The sequence below is a fragment of the Dasypus novemcinctus genome, chromosome 18 (assembly GCF_030445035.2).
Source record: "Dasypus novemcinctus isolate mDasNov1 chromosome 18, mDasNov1.1.hap2, whole genome shotgun sequence".
Lineage (NCBI taxonomy): Eukaryota > Metazoa > Chordata > Mammalia > Cingulata > Dasypodidae > Dasypus > Dasypus novemcinctus.
In genome coordinates this window covers 48,634,543-48,651,850 of record NC_080690.1, presented here as the reverse complement: position 1 = coordinate 48,651,850, position 17,308 = coordinate 48,634,543, and the positions used below count along the sequence as shown (strand labels likewise).

General features: G+C 37.8%; 1 protein-coding gene across 25 annotated transcripts in view; it reads right to left on the bottom strand.

Annotated features, from left to right (window-relative positions):
* Positions 1-17,308, bottom strand: part of ZNF536 (zinc finger protein 536) — a 418,028-nt gene that overhangs the window by 249,570 nt on the left and 151,150 nt on the right. For 10 of the 25 annotated variants that reach the window (XM_058280094.1, XM_071209200.1, XM_058280086.1 and 7 more), the window contains one exon: positions 3,033-3,120. The exons of the other annotated variants lie outside the window; for them this stretch is intronic. The gene's annotated coding sequence lies outside the window, so the exon portion shown is untranslated. The remainder of the gene's footprint in view (positions 1-3,032; positions 3,121-17,308) is intronic. 25 annotated transcript variants of the gene reach the window in all.

The following is a 17,308-nucleotide window of genomic DNA, read 5'->3' as shown; positions in this document are numbered from 1 at the left end:
GAATGCTAAAGGGAGTCCTTAAGGATAAAATAAAAGGACACTAGATAGTAACTCAAAGCCACAAGAAGATTTAAAGAACAATGGCAAAAGTAAATAATACACAGGTATATATAAAGTCCTGTATTATTTCACTTTTGGTTCATAACTGTTTTTAATCCCCTACCCATGTAACTTAACAGGCAAATGTGCAAAATAACATTTTAAATCTGTTACTTGATGTACAATGTTTAACAATGCAATAAGACAATAATAACATAAAGGAGGAGGGGAGGGGATATATAGGAGTGGATAGTGTATATATTACTGAAAATAGATTGAAACTAGTCGAACTAGGTTATTATTTATTTAAGATGCTATTTGTAGAGGCATGTCATTTCCAAGGTAATCTCTATGAAGATAAATAAAAAACAGAAAAAAGGAAGGAAAAAAGGAATCAAAATAATACACTGCAAAAAAGAAACTAAAATTTTAAAGACAGTAATAGAGTAATTGCAATGGATTTTTAGATTTTACAATAAAAACACAAATAATAAAAGAAAGAAATCAGATGAAATGGACTTCATCAAAATTTAAAATGTTGTGCACCAAAGGACATTATCAAGAAAGTAAAAAAGACTATAGAATCAGAGAAAATATTTGGAAACCATATATCTCATAAGGGCTTAATACCCAGAATATATATATATTTTTAAAATTCTTATAACTCAACAACAAAAAGACAAATAAACCAACTAAAAATGGGTCCAGGGTTTAATAGACATTTCTCCAAATAAGATATTCAATGGCCAATAAGTATATGAAAAGAGACTCAACATCATTAGTCATTAGAGAAATGCATATTAAAGATACAATTAGATACCACTTTATACCCACTAGCATTTTAAAAAATTGAAAATGAGTGTTGGTGAGAATGTGGAGAAATAGGACGGGAACTCTTGTACATCACTGGTGGCAATGTAAAATAATGCACCCATTGTGGAGAACACTTTGCTGGTTCCTCAGAAAGTTCAACATAAAATTACCACATTGCCTGGCAATTCCACTCCGAGGTATATACCCAAAAGAAATAAAAGCAGGTACTTAGACAGTTATGATTATACCAATGTTCACTGAATAATTGCCAAAAGCTGGAAACAAACAAAGTGCCCATCAACATACGAACAGATAAATAAAATGTGGTATATCCACACAATGGAATATTATTCAGCCATAAAAAGAAGTGAAGTGCTGGTAATTGCTACAACATGAATGAATCTTGAAGACATCATGTTGAGTGAAAAAAGCCAAAACCAGAAGGATACATATTTTATGATGTCTCTTAAATGAAACACTTAAAATAAGCAAATTCATTCATAGAGACAGAAAGCAGAATAGTGGTTGGGGGGTGTGGGGAGAGAGGAATGGGAAGCTATTGTTAAATGTGTATGAATTTTGGTTTGGGATGATGAAAAAGAGTCTGGAAATAGAGAGTGGTGAAAGTTACACCAGTATTGTCAATATACTCAATGTCAAAGAATAGTCTACTTAAAATGGCTAAAATGATTTTTACGTTAGGTATATTTTATCACAATGAAAAATAAGTAAATTTTTTTTTAACAAACAAAAGATTTGAAAAATTGAATAGACATGGCCCAGGCCAGATTTCTGGCATGGATGATAATGTTGAAAGGTGCAAAGCTAAGAGACAGGGAGGTTAAATTCAGAGGGTCAAATAACCATACAGTAGCAGTTCTTGAAAGAGGATAAACCAATAAAGAGTTAACAACCAATGGATAATGATGATGATGATGATGATGATGATGGCAGCAGTGGTGATGATAGTAGAGAAAAAGGTTAAGCTTGAAAGAATCCCTGGGAGCTGAGAAAACTGCTAGGGGAAAAAAGGATTCACACAGTCACATCCTGAAGAAACTTGCAAATGTCAAGTAAAAGTAAAATTTTAAGAACAAAAAAAAAAGTGACAGTCTAAGAATTAGATTGTCATCAGACTTCTCATGGACAACACTCGTTATTTCAAAACAATCAAGTAATATTTCCAAAAGGCTGAAGATCTAGAGTTTATTCCATATCACTCAAGTACAAGATTAAAAAATATGTATTTCAGACCTTAAATTACTTAGACTTTCTTTGAAAGAATTCATTAAAGATGTATAGCAGAGGAAACAACAAATAATTTTAACAAGGGTAAATTAAAAAGTCAGTTAAAATTTTCATTTAACCCTAAATCATCAGTAGTGCATTATGTTTTTAAAAAGTCTAGAAATAAAATAAAAAATAATTTTTACATGAAAGAGAAGCAAGAATAATAGGGGATAAGATGGGAGTACAAAATGAAAGCAAACTAAGATTCTTGTTTTGTTCAGGCTAAGATATGGTGCTGAATATATGCATGCACAAACACATGTTTAAGTGATACATGTTAAAAATGAAAATGTACCTACTACATGAATAAAACCCAGTGCTTAATTTCTAAATAAGAGAAAAGAAAATGGAATGAAAAAGATTTGATCCATATAAAAAAGAGAGAAAGATATAAATAAAACTTTATATAGCATGATAAGCAGACAACATAAAAACATAAAATAAGATAGCAGGAATAAAATCAAACATGTCAATAAACTTAATAAATGCTAATACAATAAAATTTATATATAATAGAAAAAAGAATATCGGATATTGGATTAGGTTAAATATATATCTACCATCCTCCCCTAGTTTTACACTCTTCATGTGAGACTCAAGCAAGAAGAGCTTACAAATAAGGCTTGAAAATACAGGAATGAAAAAGACAGGTACAAAGGCATATACTAAGAAAATGAAAGTAGCTATTGTAATATTAGCATTAGATAAAATATAATTCAAACCAGAAACATTAAAAAGGTAAAGGAGATTTTTATGTAGATATTGGGTACAATCTACCAAGGCTGGAAGGAACCAGTACAGTCATAGATTTTTATGCATTTAACATCAAAGCTTTAAAATGTATAATGCAGGGAAGGAGATGTGGCTCAAGCAATTGAGCTCCCACCTACCGTGTGAGAGGTCCCAGATTCGGTTCCCAGTGCCTCTTAAAAAGGACAAGCAAGACAGCGAGCTGACATGACAGGCAGGTGTAGTGAGCTGAGGCAACAAGATGACACAACAAGAGACACAAGGAAGAAAACATAGTGAGATATACAACAAAGCAGGGAACAGAAGTGGCTCAGCAATTAGGTACCTCCTCCCATATTAGAGGTTTTGGGCTCAGTTCCCAGTGCCTCCTAGAAAAACAAGGAAGACAGACACAGAAAGTGCAAGCAATGAAGGGGTGGGGAGAAATAAATAAATCTTTTTTAAAAATGTATAATGCAAAAACTGGGATAAAGTAAGGCAAAACCACAAGTCCATCATGGGAGATCTTACCACATTTTTCTCAGACATTCACAGGAAAAATGGATTATAAAAATCATTAAGGATATAGTGATAGAACTCTGTACCCAATAGAAAATATGTCACATGTAATAGACCACACATAAAAATATCTCAGTAAGATTATAAAATACAGAAATCATAATAACCATATGTTCAAATTAAAAGGAAAAATAATGGAAGTAAAACAAACAAAAAAATTTCTAGGATGTGGTCAAAGCAGTATTCAAAAGAAACTCTATAACTTTAAATGCAATTATTAGAAAGTGAAAAAGATTGAAAACAAATTAATTAAGGCTTCAATTCAAGAAGATGGAGAAAAAGGAGTTACAATAATATCAAAGAAAAAAAGAAGAGATTAATAAATCTAACAGCAGAGACTAATTAAATAGAATACCCCCCAAAAAACAAAAACCACATAGACTCATTAAATACAACTGAAACTAGATTCTTTTCAAAGACCAAGAAAATATATGCTAGCAATATGGATAAGAATAAAGAAGGAGAACACAAACATTAGGATTAAGAATGAGGATATAAATACAGATACAAAGGAGACTTTAAAACTATAATAGAATACCAGAACATCCATTAAATTTGAAAATCTACATTAAAATGAATGATTATCTAGAAAAAAATTGCCAAATATGACTCAATGAGAACTAAAATATCTGAGTAAAATAATAAGCATAGAAAAAGTTTAAAAGATAAAAAACATTTTATTTATCCATTCATCAGTGGTTGAGGGACACTTGGGTTGCCTCCATCTTTGGGCAATTGCGAATAATGTTACTATGCAAACATCTGTTTGAGTCCCTGCTTTCAATTATTTTGGATATATAAAATATGGTATATATATACAATGGAATTTATTCAGCAGTAAAAGGGAATGAAGATCTGACATGTGACAATATCGATGAACCTTGAAGACGTCATGTTGAGTGAAATAAGCCAAACACAAAAGGACAAATATTATATGATCTCATTGATATGAAATAATTAGCATAAGCAAATCTATAGAGTCAGAAACTATAATCTATATAGTCAGAGACTATAGCTTACCAGGGGCTTGGGAGCTGGTGGTTAGGGAATGGGAAGTTAATGCTTAAATTGTACAGTCTTTATATGAGATGACAGAAACATTTTGGTAATGCATGGTGGTACAACATGGTGAATGTAATTAGTACCACTGAATCATATATTTGTATGAGGTTAAAGGGGAAATTTGGGGGTTGTATGCATGTTACTAGAATAAAAATTTTTAAAAACTCAGGACTGTTCAACACAGTGTTGAACAGTAAATGATGGACTATAGTTAATAGTACAATTATAAAAATGTTCTTTCATGAATTGTAACAAATGTATCACATTAATGCAAAGTGTTAAAAAAATAGAGTGGTATATGAGACCTCTGTATTTTATACATGATTTTTCTGAAAACCTACAACTTCTCTAATAAAAAATAAATAAAATCAGTATTACAAAATAAAGATAATTAACAGTTACCTCCAAGAAAAGAAAGAGAGTGAGAGAGAGAGAAAGAGAAAGGAAAAGTGGCCAAATGAGTTTATCGGTTCATGCTAACAGTTTAACAAACTTTCGAAAGAAAAATTATCTCTGTACTTATAAACTGTTCCAGGGCACAGAAAAAGTGGAAAACTTTCCATTTCATTCTCTGAGACTACCATAATTGAACTACCAGCTATAGCATGGAGGAAAAAAAAAGGAAGAGGAAGAGGAGAAGAGGCAGAGGAGGAAAAGTAGAATACATCCTGAATAAAATATTAGTGAGACGTATCCCTCAGTAAATTAACTTAATAATTCATCAAAGAACAACTTGAGTTTACTCCAAACAGTTCAGGTAACAGTCGACAATAGGAAATCTATTAAGGCAATTCACTATATTAATATCTTAAAGGAGAATAGCCATATTATCATATCAACAATGCCCCCAAAACACTTAATGAAACTCAACTTTTCTTCCTAATTTAAAAAAGTTAAGGGGCCTACATCATATATCATGCTTAAATGGCAAAATATTGGAAGTATTTCTCTTTAAGCTAGAAACAAGTCACTCTATCCTAGAAGTCTCATTCAATGCCAATAATGTGATGAATAAGAAGAAGAAGATGGAGAAAAAAATATGACACAATTATTGACAACCAACCAGCAAAGCCACCATTATCTGTAGTTGAAGGACTGCATGTAGAAAATACAAAAGAATAAAGTATAAAACTGTTATTCTTTAGTATTAAAGTATTCATAAATAAATAGTAAGAAATCAAAGGTAATATCAATATACAGAAAATGATCATTCTCTTATACACAAAAAACAATTATACATTATCAGAGAAAATTTTAAATACCCTGGAATAACTATAACAAGATATGGGCAAGAACTATATGAAGTAAAACATGAACCTTTATGGAAAGGCACAAAATAAGACCTGAATAAATAGAGAGACATACCACTATCATGGATAGAAAGCCTTAATATCATCAGTATGTGGATTCTTGTTAAGTTCATCTATATATCCAAATCCAATTGCCAATAGGATCAATTACAAATTTAGCAAGTGGATTCTAAAATTCATCTGAAAGAAAAATGTTATAATTGCCAAGTATATTTTAAGAAAGGAGAATATGATGTGCACTGTCATAGTAAAATACAGTAAAACTATAGTAATCAAAATAGTGTGGCAGTATTCAGGAGTCAAAAATTAAATCAATGAATCAGATAGAGAGAACCCCAAAAGAAACTCATGGTTTTGATAAGGGTGATAATTCAGATATATAGTGAAAGAAAGACGTATCAATAAACATATTGGCACAATGGGCTATCCACTTAAAAAATATTTCACATGAGGGAAGCGGACTTGCCCCAATGGATAGGGTGTCTGTCTACCACATGGGAGGTCCACGGTTCAAACCCCAGGCCTCCTTGACCCATGTGGAGCTGGGCCACGCGCAGTGCTGATGCGCGCAAGGAATGTCCTGCCACGCAGGGGTGTCCCCCGCATAGGGGAGCCCCAAGCACAAGGAGTGCGCCCTGCAAGGAGAGCCGCCCAGCGTGAAAGAAAGTGCAGCCTGCCCAGGAATGGCGCCGCACACACGGAGAGCTGACACAGCACGATGACGCAACAAAAAGAGACACAGATTCCCATGCCACTGACAACAACAGAAGAGGAGAAAGAAGAACACGGAGCAAATGGACAGACAACTGGGGGGGGGGGGAGATAAATAAATAAAATAAATCTTTAAAAAAAATATTTCACATGAAATGCACAAAAGTTTGTTTAAAAATAAAAAGTAGTCAAAAATGCAGGAGAAATTTGTCACAATCTTTGTAAAGAGAGCACAAATGCCAGTAATTGAGAGATAGAATATTTTTTAAATTTCTCTGCCACACACAAATAAAAATTTGAAGTTTTGCAACATTCATAACATTAATATTATGAATATAAATATATAAAGAGCTCCTTGGTATCATTAAGACAAAGAAAAATAACCCAACAAATATTCAAAAATATAAAAAGTAAATTTAAAAGGAAGTCAAATAAATGGGAAGTATATCTTTATTAAAATGCTTAGGAAAATTCATATATAAAAGAAAACATTTTAGAGCATCAGCTTGCCAAAAACTAAAAGAGTTTTATTATACACATGGTTGGCAAGGGTGTGAAAGACTGATCACTCCCATATACTATTTGTGGAAATGTAAAGCGGGTGCACCCTTTTTAGGAAGCAATTCAGCAGGATCCACAAAAATTGTAAACATTCTTACCCTGCAATCTAGCAATGCCACTTGTAGATACCATCACGTTTATTGTGGCATTTTTCCAATTGGAGAAAGAATGGGAATGTGTCAATCATTGATCAGTTGGGAAATGGTGAATTTTAAGAGAATTAGATAGATCTCTATATTCCTAAGTATATAAGTGCTAGTGGTAAACCAGTATACACAGGATTTTCCCACATGTGTAAAAACAAGAATGCCTTTATATTTGTACGTATTTATGTGTGCTCACAAATACAAAAAACATCTGGATAGGGATCTACCAACCCACTGATAATCATAACTTACCTCTGGGAAAAGGAGTAGAATTAGGGTGAAGGTGGAAGATTTAAATGAGGATTTCTTGTATTCAGATTTAAAAAGCAGACAACTAAATACAGAATTTTCTTATGTCTTATACATTTGTAATAGTTAGAAAACATGATCTTAAAATCTCATTTTAACAAATCATAAATATGTATATATCCATGGGATATATGTATATAAAATTTTGACCCAGTAAAATACGTCAAAATAGTTGATGGATTTAAGATCTATATTTAAAAATAAAGCCATAAATACATAAGAAGTTGATTTGGGGAGTATATTACTACAATGATGGGGTAAGAAATTTATTTTCAAAGCACAACACAAAAGACAGTAAATAAATCGATTAAAAATTTTGATCAGTTAAATCCCTTTACCTCATTAAAAATCACTAGGTACAAAATCAAAAGGCAAGTGAAAAAGTTGGGAGAAATAATTATAAGAAATATAAAAGACAAAGGCTTAATAACTTTAACATATAAAGAGACTCTACAATTAAAAAACAATTTCAAATATCTAAAAGAGAACCAGGCAGAAGACATACATGAGCAATTCACCAATGAATTAGATATTCACTAAAGATTGGATGGATGGATGGATGCATAGATAGATAGATAGATAGCTTAAGAAATTTCAATTTAAGGAGATATTTTGCATATCACATTCATATTACTTTGTTAAATACTCAGTATTGGTAGAATGTAAGGAAAGAGTCACTATCATGTTGGGGAAAGTGGGGGGGGAGGAGGGTATAATTTGATGTAACATTTCTGAAGGGCAATTTGGCAACAGGTATTAAAATCTTCAAATGTGTATTCCCTTTAACCCAGCAATTCCACTTCTAGCAATTAAACTGAAGGAAATAATTAAGAATGTGTACAAAGATTTAGCTAAAATGATGTTCATCAAACTGTCATTTATAGAAGTGCACCTAGATTGCCCTTCTTCCTTGCCTGCTGCAGTGGGGAGGGCAGGGGAAACCAGGGCTTCGGAAGGAGAAAATTAGGCAGGATGCCTCCCCAGGATGACTAAATTAGAAAAGAGAGCTCATAAAATCAGGAGGTCTTGAGATGCCCTTTTAGCAGAACAATGTTCAAAAGTTAGGCCAGCAGAGTTGATTTAAATTTCATAGGTAGGCTTGTTGTGGGCTGTTGGCAGGAAATAAACCCTCCAGGTTCAAAGCCTCTGACTTTTGTGTCATTCATTCCATTATTGATTCAGTCATCCATTTATTAAATGTATATTGAGCAATTACTCTATGCCAGACGCCATTCTAGATGCCAAGGATGGACAAATGGACAGACAGAAAGAAAGAAATAAGGATGGATAGGTTGGATATAGATCGATGAAGAAAAAAGGGATTGGATGATGGATGGGAAGACAGACAGAAGGATGGATGGATGGGTGGATGGATGGACAATAAGAAAAGATATCACAAGTCAGATGGGAGGCCGCCTTTCTGCCCTTCCTCCTCTCCTTTCTTCCGCCCTCACCCGTATGCCTCCCGGCTGCAGAAACTGGCAGAGGAGAGAGCAGTTCACAGCTCTCATCAGAGGTTTACATGACATTAGATGGGAATGATGATTTTCTAATTATTGGAAAAGTTGGAAGAAATAAGTACTAGAATTATAAAAGACACAGCCTAGGAAAAGAGTCCAGATGAAGTATTAGAGTGAAGGAACTAAAGGAATGAAGGTGGCAATGGGATGGGAACAGGGGCTAGCAGAAAGAGTCAGACTGAGACACAATCTGTAACCAGAAACCACGCACTCATGAAAAATGGTATAGAAGAATGTTGAACACCCATGACCAACACCCAGTAGTGCTCGGAGCAGCAAAGACCTTGAGAGGTCAATGATGCCAGGGCAGATGGCCTGGATTTTCACCCTCTTGCCCACGGTCTATATGGTTTGGATTCAATCCCTGGAAACCTAGAGTGAAGATCAGACCACACTTTCTCTAAAGCTTTGTGCACGCGTAAGCACATGCCCGAGTACACGCACCCACTCACAGGAAAGGAGGTGCAGCCCACCTTTCTCATGCCCCCACCTCCAGTCCAAAGGCTTGCCCCTGCACACCCTTCAGGTTTGCTGATGAGTCTGCCAAGGCAGCCATTCATATTCCCACCAGAAGAGAGAAAACAATGCAACTGATCCCTCAATTGCCTTTTGTTCCTTCCCTAAAAGAGACCCCAGTTCCCCTAGCGGCCAAAGAGAAGGAGCCCAGGCCCACATCAAAGGAGGGAAAAAGTGGAAATCACCTAAGTGTCTCCTCACAGGACTCCATTAAATAAATGCATCATGGCAGAGTCATGGGACTATTTTTTGCACTCATCAAAAAAGGTGCCAAAGAATATATTAAATTAAATGACTGATTATAAAACAGTACATGAAGTATAATTATGTTTTATGTACCACAACAAAAAAAAAGGAAACATTTATACATGAAAGAGTCTGGGGGGATCCACACCCAAGGGTCGACATTGGTGATAGTAAGGGGTTTCCAGTTCTTTCTTGCTGCTCACCTCTATTTTATAATTTTTCAGAATAAGCTTCTATGGAGGGGTAAGAAAAACAAGTTGACCACATCTAGAGATGGAAAGAGATGAAATACCCTCTAGATTTTTCAGCATTCAGGAACTACACAGTTCATCTCTCAGGAGGAAGAACTAGATTCCTGGTTCCAGTGGACCTCTATAGCCAACACCTGCTGTGTTCTAGGTTACTAAAGGAGAAAAGTGGCAGGCACTAGAGAAGCAACAACTTCTGCAAAAGCCAAATCCTTTCTCATAAATGTACCTGGCCAGGTACATGATCATAGACATCCCAGTGTCCAAAGCAGAAACAAGCAAGGCTGGGGAAGTTCTATCTCCTCCATGGATCTCTTCTGCACTTGCATCTCTTTCTAGATAGTTTATGGGACACACATTTTTTCCAAAGGTTACCACCATAAGGAATTTTTGCATGGTAGTAATTCACAGGGAAAGCCCACCACTTTGTGTGCAACCACTACTGAAACCCGATTCCTCAGATGCAGTCATGTAGTCATTCAACAGACATTTACTGAGGGTCACTGCTGGTGAGGCACTGAGCCCTGCTGGCTCCTGGCTCATCACTCTGACCTTAAGAGGAAAAGTAGCAGCAGAAAACTCAGTATTGCAGTTTGATATTATTTATCAACTCCAAAAAGATACTGATACGTTTGCAATCTGGTTTGTTCTCTGGGTGTGATCCCCTTTGATTGTATTAGATTCAGCTGAGATGTCTTTGATTAAATTATGTTAAGATTAGACTTTGATTCAACCACATCAGCAAGGTATAACTCAGAGTTGATTCCCCATCCCCTTGGTGGGCTATATAAATGGATACTCAATCAAGAACACAGAAGTAGACAGAGAAGATACACAGAGGAAGGAAGCTCCATAGACACAGAAGAGGATCCTGTGGTCCCAGGAAGAGAGAGGAGCCTGTCAACTGATAGTTGACAGCTCATCTTGTAAAGAGACCAGAGCAGCTGAGCATGGAAAAAAAATGAGCCCTCCAGCCTACAGCTGCAATTGGAAGGAGCTGGAACCACAGAGCCTTAAGAGAGAGAGGAAGGCTGAACCCTTGCAGGCATCACCCACCATGTTGCGTCAACACATGACAATAGACTTTGGGTGAGAAACTACCTCTTATGGCACCTTGAGTTAGACTCTTTAGGACCTTGTAACTGTAAACTTTTACCCCAAAATAAATATCCCTTATAAAGCCAATAGATTTTTCGTACTTTGCTTCAGCACCCCTTTGGCTGACTAATACATTGGGAAATGACCCCAATCACTGCTAGATAATCCAAGTTTCCTCTGTACTCATGGTTGAAAATATATACATTTCTTATCTCAGGTATTTATAGTCCTAAAAATTACTCTTCCCCAAAGAGGAGAACTCTCCTATATCACTCATTGTCTCCTTACAGAAATCCCTATGGGCCTGGAGCAAAGGGGAGTCGATTTCAAAGGAAATACCTTTCACTAGGCCATTCCACCCTGTGCCCCCACCCCAAGGGTTAAAGGCCAATTATTACACTCTGCCCCAGGCATCTGCTCTTGGAGACTTCCTTCCTACAACTTGTCTCCACTCTTCAACTTTCTATGCTCCCTCCTTGGTCTGCTTCTCTGCCAGCACTCACCATTGTTGTCCAGTTGTTTTCTTTCCTTGGTGCCTCTACAAAATTACAATTAAATTTGTATATTAGGAATGTTTGTATCCTGACATGTGCTCCTTACAGAGCACACAGTCTTCCTGTAGCAAATGCTCAATAACTACTGACTCCATCTGCGGATTCTTCTAGTATCTGATTGAAGAGGTGTCTCTTCATTAAGGGATCTACACACTCTCAAGAAAGTAGCACCAACTGCCAGTGGGCAGAAATCACAGGTAGGAAACAAATGGGGTGCACCCTACATGGTAGTATCTCCAGACTGGAACACCACACCCTCTGATGAGACAACAAGAGGAAGGCTGGCAAGGCACCAAGACAGAAGCTTCATCTTGGATGATTAAACAAGCCAAGAAGCTTCCCCTGTTCACTACAACGAGTAAGACCCCGGTCTGGTGGCTTGTTTACACCTGTCCAGCCTAAAGGCAGGAGCTGGGAGTTGGTTTCCTGAGGTTCTTTCCTGTCCCCAGACCTTTGGAGCTCACGCTCAAGGAAGATTATGTGCAGGGAGCAGTGATGATGATGACAGCCTTGGTAATAGACGGGACAACTAACCCAACACTGAATCGCACTTGATACTGGTCCACGCAGCTTATAAATGGGCACCCTTAATCCTCACAACATCCCTGAAAGATCATTTTGTTATCACACATATTTTATAGGGAAACTGAGGCAGGAAAAAGTGAAATAACTGCCCAAAGTTACACAGCTGGTAACTGACACAGCTGGGACTGAACCCCAACAGTGTCTCCATGCACCATGCACTAACCGCTAAGTCACAACTACCTCCAGTGACCCTGCATGGAGGAAGCTGGGAAGTTCAGCGACGCTGGAGTGGAGGAACACAGAGGCTCCCAACTGCAGCTGCAGATCAGAGCAGCTGCTGGAATCTACGCCTCGGGCTTGTGTCCCCCATTTCGTTGGGTGAGTCTGGGGCCCCCAACCAGATTGGAAGCCCCTTGAAGACAGGGTGGCCTCTGAGCACCCCAACCCAGGTCTGTGCACACAGTGAGTGACACTCTGTATGATGACGTGGCTTATGGCCATTCCAAGGGCCAGTTTTCTTTGCAGGAAGCAGAAAGGAACATGGGAAAGAGCAAAGCGTATACCCTGGTAAGGAGATATTAAGTGAATAGCAGAAAAAAAGAAGCAGCCAGAGCCAGTGGAGGGAAAAGCTGAAAGGACTCAGGTGCCCAAACGGACCCTTCAGCCAAGTGACGAGTCCCGCTTGTTTACTAAGGGCTACTAAGTGACCATCCCCCAGGGGGCACCAGCAGCCTCTTCCCAGTGCTCAGGCCCTGCCCTCAGGGGCAAACCTGGGAGCCAGGAAGATAAACCCAAGGACCACCAAAGAGCAGCTGCACCAACACCTGGGAGACTGGTGATAAAAGTTGAACAGGTCAAGGGCAGTCAGGCCTCCAAAGCCTGCAGAAGGCAGCAGGTGGGTCTTGGGCTGCAACTTGGCATTCGGCCACATTGCATGAACTTCTCCAATTAAGAGACAATGACTTACTTTAATTTACAGGCTGTAACCCTGGACCAGCCCAAGAGTTTGATTTTCCGTAAGAAGATGACAGACGTACCCAGACGCTGCCAGGGCTACTTCCCAGGCCTGGCTGTATGAGTGCTGTAGCACTGAGGGTTTCCTCGCTGCTTAAGAAACAGGAAAAATAGAGAAACACATTCTTCCTCAGCCTTTGACCTTTGGCTCTCACTTTCCTTCTTTTGGCATTTTTTGGGGGAAAGAGTTTATATTTTCAAAGGACTGCCTTGTCTTCTTTGCACATTTTCATGAAATGATGTAAAGAGGCAACTCGTAAAAAATATTGTACTGCCAGAAAATGCAGGCCCTCTGAATGAGCCTGGGTTTTTGTCTGTGATCATTGCTCCAACGTCTGAAAATGCCCAGCTTGCTTATGCTTCCAAGGCTGGGACTAACAATATGTTATTGATGCCATTTTTAAGCGACTGCCAGAGAGTATCTCAAAGCACAGCTCATCAGTGGAGGTGCACAGCCCGCACAGCATCCTGCCTCCCTGCCCCAGCGTGGGGAAGCCCGCATCGCTGCCAGCACGCCTGCCAGGGGCCAGGGTGTGACGACACCAAATGGAAACTTTTATGCCCCAACTACAGGGAGGCTGCCGGGTCAGACTTAAGGTTTGGGCCCCAGAATAAAGCCTTTGTCTCCACAAGTGGCCAGGGGGTCAGCATCTACCTCCAACCCAATCTGCAAGACAGCATTTTAGTTTTTAAAATAAGAAATTAAAAAAAATTTTGTAAAGAAGGATTTGATGGTAAGCGATAAGGCCAGTGACATAATATGACCTGGAATGCCTTCTGAGAAGGCATTGGAGAGTGGCACCTTTAACCTCAAGTCTAGGGTAGTTTGTGTGCTTCTAAACTAGGAGCAGGTGGGTTCTGGTGCCAGGCTCTATGGGGTCCCTCATGAGAAGAGGGAAACAGAGGCTGCAAGAGCTAGAACAGGTTGTTTCAAATGATCAGAGTCCCCAGCACACTTTAAGGAGGAGCACTGCTTCTTCCTAAAAGGGTAAAACTAAATATTCTTCAAGCCGTTCTGAGCCTGCCTTAGAAGTATTATGCTGTTACAGATTTCAAAAGGTTAGCTTCAATGAACCTGACATCAGTATAACCCAAAATAACCCATTCAAGAGAAAAGTAAGAAATAATTGCTGTTTTCTCTTTTTTTCCCCCTCCGCTATATTGCTATAATGATTTTGCATAACAGATTGAACAAAGTGCTGTTGTGACAGGTGGTAGAATTCAGCTAGTAAGCACCGAGACAGGGTTCAATTTAGTTTGTGAATCCTTTAATTGTTGTGCAGCTAATTAAAGAAGGTTCTTTACACTCGCAAGTGTTTACCGTTGCTAGTATGCATACATGAAAAATTAAATTGTGCCTTCAAGGGCTGAGAACTATAGAAAAATCATAGCTGAGGCTGCAACATGCTTACCAGCTCAAAATAGCTGCTTTTCACAATTGGAATTTGTAAAACTTTTTGCTAAGCAAATATAGAGCTAATTAGAAGTGTTCGTTGGACCAATTAACATTTAAATAAATAAGCCATATTGCACATTTCACAGTCTTTATTTAATGATGCTTCTAACTCTTTGGAAAGATTCGCTTAAGTACAAATAAGTTGTCATAAAAATGAAAGATAAAAATAACCCCATAACAGTATATGCTATTTTTTTTCCTTTTGCCTTGAAGTCCTTTACTAAAACTCTGTACCTATTATTGAAGAAGAAAACACACACACACACACACACACACACCTACCGCCCACAAATCTAGATTTTCCTTTCATCTTCTCTAGTTACCTTTCTCTCTTTGAATAGAAACAGAGGAACATATTTTATTACTATTTAAATTGTTATGATAATTCTGTTTACTTACGGTTTCTACCCCATGATCGAAGAAGCTGTTTTAGAAAATCCCATTTTAATCTGAGAACATGCGTAAGCAAGGAAAGGAAGTAAAGGGAGACCAAAACGGCAGGATCTAGGGAAGGCGGTACAAACGTCATTTGGGGAAGTTTCTCAACAAGCTGGTGTGCAGAGCAAAGCTGGGGGTGATGCTGGCGCTGAGTCTAGGCTCCCCGTACTTTCTCTGAGGAGCTGGAGACTGAGGGGCTGGAGACTGGGGGGTGGGCACCTCCTCAAGTCCTCCTCTCTCATGCTCAAAGATCAAGCATTAAAAAAAGGAATGAAGTTCAGATGCTCATGACAACATGGGTCAAGCTCGAAGGTATCACCTTTAGTGAAACAAGCCAGACACGAAAGGACAAATACTCTATGATCTTGCTGATTTGAAATAATTAGCATAAACAAACTCATAGTCAGAAACTAGAATACAGGTTACCAGGGGCTAGGATGGGGGTAAGGAGTGGTGACTTTATGGTTAATGGGTACAGAATTTCTGTTTGCAGCAATAGAAAAGTTTGAGTAATGGATGGGTGGTGATGGCAGCACAATGTTGTGAATGTAATTAACTCCACTGGATTTTATATATGTGTGTGTGTGTGTGTGTGTGGTTATGGTTAAAAGGGGAAATTTGGGGTTGTATATATGTAACTATAATAAAAATATAAAAACAAAACATAGGATTGTATAAAACACAAGCAGTGAATCCTAAGGCAAACTATGGACTAGGGTTAACAGTACCACTATAATAATATTCTTTCATCAGTTTGTAACAGGGGTGCCACACTAATGCCACCTGTTAATAATAGATGGGGGTTTATGGGAACACTCTCTTTTCTGCATCAATTTTCTGTAAAGCTATAACTTCTCTAATAAAAAAAAATACTAAGAACAAAAAAGACCGCTCATTAGACATAGATCAATGGACAGAACAGAGAACCCAGAAAAAGTCCCTGCCCAAGTATAGCCAACTGATTTTTCACAGAGGTGCTAAAGTATATTGGTGGAACAAGGATAGTCTTTACAACAAATGGTGCTAGAGGAATTGGATATCAGTATGTGAAAAAAAAAAAAAAAAGAACCTTGACCTAAACCTCCCACCTTATACAAAGATCAACTCAGAATGAATCCCAGATTTAAGTGGAAAATGAAAATGGAAAACTAAGAAACTCTTATGAGATAACATAGGGGAAAGCCTTCCAGTCCAAGGCTTAGTGAACAGTTCTTAGACATGACATCAAACTCACAATCCATAAAAGGCAAGAGCAATGAATTGGACTGCATCAAAAATAAAAACTTTGCTCTGCAGAAGATCCTCTTCAGAGGAACGAAAAGACAAGCTACAGACTAGGAGAGAATGGTTGCAAACCACATATCTGACAAAGGACACATCCAGAATATATAAAGAACTCTCAAAACTCAAGAGTAAGAAAACAAATCAACTGATTAGAAAAATGGGCAAAAGACATGAATGGACATTTCACTGAAGAAGCTATACAGATAGCAAATAAGTACATGAAAACACGTTCCATCTCACTGGGCATCAGGGAAATGCAAATGAAAACCATGACGATATACCACCACATATCTTTTGTAACAATTAACACTAAAAGAATAGTACTGGTGAGGACATGAAGAAACTGGTCCCTCATACACTGCTGGTGCAAATGTAAAATGGAATGACCATACTGGAAAACAGTATACTTGTATGACCTAGCAATTGCACTTCTAAGCATTTTTCTTAGTGAAATGAAAACATATGTCCTCAGAAAACCTGAATGCACACAGCAACTTAATTTGTAGCAGTCCAAAGCTGAAAACAGCCAAAATATCCTAAAGTAGGTAAATGGCGAAATAAATTATGGTATATCCATACCAACATGCACAACAATTTGAATGGATCTCAAAGGAATTGCACTCTGAGTGCCCAAAGATCAGATATAAATGATTCCGTTTATATAATATTCTCAAAATGACAAAATCACAGAGATGGAAGATGGATCGGTGGTTTCCAGGGGTTAGGGATGATGGGGTAAAAAGGGGCTGGGTCTGACTATAAAGGTGTAGCACGAGCAAGATGTTTGTGGTGATGGAATAGTTTTGTACCTTGAGTGAAGCAGTGCTCCCAGAACCTACAGAGGTGATCGAATGAGGCAG